This window comes from Nerophis lumbriciformis, linkage group LG26 (assembly GCF_033978685.3).
Source record: "Nerophis lumbriciformis linkage group LG26, RoL_Nlum_v2.1, whole genome shotgun sequence".
NCBI lineage: Eukaryota > Metazoa > Chordata > Actinopteri > Syngnathiformes > Syngnathidae > Nerophis > Nerophis lumbriciformis.
In genome coordinates this window covers 31966511-31972500 of record NC_084573.2, presented here as the reverse complement: position 1 = coordinate 31972500, position 5990 = coordinate 31966511, and positions in this window count along the sequence as shown.

Here is a 5990-nt window from a genome sequence, read left to right as displayed (position 1 = left end):
TACAATGATTTGCAAATCCTTTTCAACCCATATTCAATTGAATGCACTACAAAGACAAGATATTTGATGTTCAAACTCATAAACTTTATATTTTTTTTGCAAATAATAATTAACTTAGAATTTCATGGCTGCAACACGTGCCAAAGTAGTCGGGAAAGGGCATGTTCACCACTGTGTTACATCACCTTTTCTTTTAACAACACTCAATAAACGATTGGGAACTGAGGAAAGTAATTGTTGAAGCTTTGAAAGTGGAATTCTTTCCCATTCTTGTTTTATGTAGAGCTTCAATCGTTCAACAGTCCGGGGTCTCCGCTGTCGTATTTTACGCTTCATAATGCGCCACACATTTTCGATGGGAGACAGGTCTGGACTGCAGGCGGGCCAGGAAAGTACCCGCACTCTTTTTTTACGAAGCTGTTGTAACACGTGCTGAATGTGGCTTGGCATTGTCTTGCTGAAATAAGCAGGGGCGTCCATGAAAAAGACGGCGCTTAGATGGCAGCATATGTTGTTCCAAAACCTGTATGTACCTTTCAGCATTAATGGTGCCTTTACAGATGTTTAAGTTACCCATGCCTTGGGCACTAATGCACCCCCATACCATCACAGATGCTGGCTTTTCAACTTTGCGTGGATAACAGTCTGGATGGTTCGCTTCCCCTTTGGTCCGGATGACACGATGTCGAATATTTCCAAAAACAATTTGAAATGTGGACTCGTCAGACCACAGAACACTTTTCCACTTTGCATGAGTCCATCTTAGATGATCTCGGGCCCAGAGAAGCCGGCGGCGTTTCTGGGTGTTGTTGATAAATGGCTTTCGCTTTGCATAGTAGAGCTTTAACTTGCACTTACAGATGTAGCGACCAACTGTATTTAGTGACAGTGGTTTTCTGAAGTGTTCCTGAGCCCATGTGGTGATATCCTTTAGAGATTGATGTCGGTTTTTGATACAGTGCCGTCTGAGGGATCGAAGGTCACGGTCATTCAATGTTGGTTTCCGGCCATGCCGCTTACGTGGAGTGATTTCTCCAGATTCTCTGAACCTTTTGATGATATTATGGACCGTAGATGTTGAAATCCCTAAATTTCTTGCAATTGCACTTTGAGAAACGTTGTTCTTAAACTGTTTGACTATTTGCTCACGCAGTTGTGGACAAAGGGATGACCCTCGCCCCATCCTTTCTTGTGAAAGACTGAGCATTTTTTGGGAAGCTGTTTTTATACCCAATCATGGCACCCACCTGTTCCCAATTAGCCTGCACACCTGTGGGATGTTCCAAATAAGTGTTTGATGAGCATTCCTCAACTTTATCAGTATTTATTGCCACCTTTCCCAACTTTTTGTCACGTGTTGCTGGCATCAAATGCAAAAAAAATTTTTTTTTATCAGTTTGACCATTAAATATGTTGTCTTTGTAGCATATTCAACTGAATATGGGTTTAAAATTATTTGCAAATCATTGTATTCCGTTTATATTTACATTTACACAATTTCCCAACTCATATGGAAACGGGGTTTGTATATGTGTGTGTGTATGTACGTATATCTCTCTCTCTCTCTCTCTCTCTCCCTCTCCCTCCCTCCCTCTCTCTCTCTCTCTCTCTCTCTCTCTCTCTCTCTCTCTCTCTCTCTCTCTCTCCCTCTGTCTCTCTAGTTAATATAATTAGATATTAAGAGTATGTGAAAGTTTGACTCCTACCTTTTTGACTTCCATGATGACCTTCTTAGAGTTTTTAGTAATCAATCAGAAATATGTGCAGTGTTTCCCTGCAAGTACAGTTAATGCTTGAGTTACTATTGTTAGCCACAAGATGGCGACAAAATGGGAGCTATCAGTCCACTGGTGTATTTTTAAATGAAATGAATACACACATTTATATGTACAGGTAAAAGCCAGTAAATTAGAATATTTTGAAAAACTTGATTTATTTCAGTAATTGCATTCAAAAGGTGTAACTTGTACATTATATTTATTCATTGCACACAGACTGATGCATTCAAATGTTTATTTCATTTAATTTTGATGATTTGAAGTGGCAACAAATGAAAATCCAAAATTCCGTGTGTCACAAAATTAGAATATTACTTAAGGCTAATACAAAAAAGGGATTTTTAGAAATGTTGGCCAACTGAAAAGTATGAAAATGAAAAATATGAGCATGTACAATACTCAATACTTGGTTGGAGCTCCTTTTGCCTCAATTACTGCGTTAATGCGGCGTGGCATGGAGTCGATGAGTTTCTGGCACTGCTCAGGTGTTATGAGAGCCCAGGTTGCTCTGATAGTGGCCTTCAACTCTTCTGCGTTTTTGGGTCTGGCATTCTGCATCTTCCTTTTCACAATACCCCACAGATTTTCTATGGGGCTAAGGTCAGGGGAGTTGGCGGGCCAATTTAGAACAGAAATACCATGGTCCGTAAACCAGGCACGGGTAGATTTTGCGCTGTGTGCAGGCGCCAAGTCCTGTTGGAACTTGAAATCTCCATCTCCATAGAGCAGGTCAGCAGCAGGAAGCATGAAGTGCTCTAAAACTTGCTGGTAGACGGCTGCGTTGACCCTGGATCTCAGGAAACAGAGTGGACCGACACCAGCAGATGACATGGCACCCCAAACCATCACTGATGGTGGAAACTTTACACTAGACTTCAGGCAACGTGGATCCTGTGCCTCTCCTGTCTTCCTCCAGACTCTGGGACCTCGATTTCCAAAGGAAATGCAAAATTTGCATGGTTGGGTGATGGTTTGGGGTGCCATGTCATCTGCTGGTGTCGGTCCACTCTGTTTCCTGAGATCCAGGGTCAACGGAGCCGTCTACCAGCAAGTTTTAGAGCACTTCATGCTTCCTGCTGCTGACCTGCTCTATGGAGATGGAGATTTCAAGTTCCAACAGGACTTGGCGCCTGCACACAGCGCAAAATCTACCCGTGCCTGGTTTACGGACCATGGTATTTCTGTTCTAAATTGGCCCGCCAACTCCCCTGACCTTAGCCCCATAGAAAATCTGTGGGGTATTGTGAAAAGGAAGATGCAGAATGCCAGACCCAAAAACGCAGAAGAGTTGAAGGCCACTATCAGAGCAACCTGGGCTCTCATAACACCTGAGCAGTGCCAGAAACTCATCGACTCCATGCCACGCCGCATTAACGCAGTAATTGAGGCAAAAGGAGCTCCAACCAAGTATTGAGTATTGTACATGCTCATATTTTTCATTTTCATACTTTTCAGTTGGCCAACATTTTTAAAAATCCCTTTTTTGTATTAGCCTTAAGTAATATTCTAATTTTGTGACACACGGAATTTTGGATTTTCATTTGTTGCCACTTCAAATCATCAAAATTAAATGAAATAAACATTTGAATGCATCAGTCTGTGTGCAATGAATAAATATAATGTACAAGTTACACCTTTTGAATGCAATTACTGAAATAAATCAAGTTTTTCAAAATATTCTAATTTACTGGCTTTTACCTGTGTGTGTGTGTATATATATATATATATATATATATATATATATATATATATATATATGTATGTGTGGGAAAAAAATCACAAGACTATTTCATCTCTACAGGCCTGTTTCATGAGGGGGGGTACCCTCAATCGTCAGGAGATTTTAATGGGAGCATTCGCATACCATATATATATATATATATATATATATATATATATATATATATATATATATAATGTGTATCATCTGTATCAATGAGTATTCTGTATCCCTTTTATCCCATTATTCTTTTCAACGTTTAATGTCATTGAGTTCAGCATGAGTATGCTTTCTAATTATAATTATTGATGACATCATAGTTGTCCAATATCCATTCAGTTTTTTTGGTGACTCATGAACTCAAGTTTTGTTTTTTTACTCATCTTGGTTGACCTACAATTCTGCTGTAAATTAAAGCAAATAATGGACATTATATTCATCAGTTCCAACTTATTTTGTATTACTTTTTTCTTCAAGATGGCGCCGCTGTCCTCTGTGTGCTAGATTCTTATTTTGGTGTGTTTTTTGCCTTTTGGTTCGGGCCCCTTAAGGACTGCGCAACAAGGGGTGGCACTTTCCTGACTTCTGAGCTGCTTTTTGGTGCGTTTTGCCTAAACGTTTGATCGACAGGATGGATGACACTTCGGTCTCCCTGGACAAATTCTTTCTCATGCTCGTGGGCTTAACATTGGCTGAGAGCTAGTGGGCAGCCTAGGACTGGGTCGGCTCTTTTGGTTGCTTTGTTGGGTCTGTTCCTGTCATTTACTTAATGTTTTTAATCGGCATACAACAATTCATACTTTCTGATAATCGTCTATTGTTTGTGGTATTTATGTTGTGTTTATGCTTAAGCAAACATTACGATTTTTGTTACCTTTGAGGTTAAATGCCATAGTCATGCTAACAAATTATTTACCTTCAACTGAGCAAATGTGTGTATGAAAGCCTGTTAAAATTACTTATTTGATAAAAGATAAGAAAGTCAAAATTTTGAAAAAAAATACTTTAAATTATGTGGAACATTTTTAAATTATGAGGTAAAAGTCACAATTATGAGATTAAAAAAAAATCGAAGTAAAGTCACATTTTTGAGATAAAAAGTCAAAATGATGAGATAAAAGATAAAAATTATGAGATAAAAAAAATCTTAATTTTGAGAGTCGAAATGATGAGGTAAGAAAGTCAAAATGATGAGATTAAATTATGACATAAAATGTTGAAATGATGAGAAGTGAAGTGAATTATATTTATATAGAGCTTTTTCTCTAGTGACTCAAAGCGCTTTACATAGTGAAAACCCAATATATAAGTTCCATTTAAACCCGTGTGGGTGGCACTGGGAACAGGTGGGTAAAGTGTCTTGCCCATGGACACAACGGCAGTCACTAGGATGGCGGAAGCGGGGATCAAACCTGGAACCCTCAAGTTGCTGGCACGACCGCTCTACCAACCGAGCTATACTCATAATAGCTCGGTTGGTAGATCGACACATAATTTCTATTTCTAAAAATAGAAATTATGAGATAAAATGTTGTGAAATAAAAAAAACGAAATAGAATTTGTTTGAAAATAAAGTCAAATATATGACATGAAAACATTCAAAATTAGATTATTAATGAGATAAAAAGACGAAATTCTGTCGAAACTATGTGATGAAGAAATTGTTATAAAAATCCATATTGTGTGTGTGTGTGGGGGGGGGGGGGGGTAATAAATTTGAGATAAAAAGTAAGTTAAAACATAACAAAGTTTAAATCATTAGATAAAAAGTCAATTCTAAAATAAAAAGGTCGAAATTAAGGGGGGTGCTAATGAGAATTAAAATCGGAATTATGAGATAAGAAAGTTGAAATTATGTGACTAAAAATCGAAAATAGGAGATAAAAAGAAAAATTGAGAAAGAAACAAAATGAGATTTAAAAAAAAGCAATAACTGAGATAAAAGTGAATAACGAGGTCAAAAGTCGAACTGAGATTAAAAAAAAGTTGAAATTATGAGATGAAAAACCTAAGTTATAAGACAAAATGCATAAAAATGATAAAATGATAAAAATTCAAATTATGAGATAAGAAAATTGAAGTTATGTAATTTAAAAAAATTCAAATTTGTGAGATTAAAAAGTCTAAATTATAATATGGAGAATCAATATTATGAAAATAAAAAAATACTAGCAAATACTAGTTAAAAAAAAAAAATCGAAATTATGAGACATGACACTCATAGTTATCAGACATATTTGTGGTGATGCTGCAAGTACTGACAGAAATAAGACAAAAAAGAAAGAAAAAGTTACATTCCTGATTACAAACGTTTTTACGTTTATTTTTTACTATTTTGGAATGTAATACTGAATATCGATTATTACATTATTTCAGAAACAACATGAACTTCCTTGTCGAATGATTAGAACTACAAATCCCACAACCTCGCACGTTGCCACCACGTCTACACCCTCTTATCTGATTGGTCAGCCTGAGTAAAACCTCTCCTG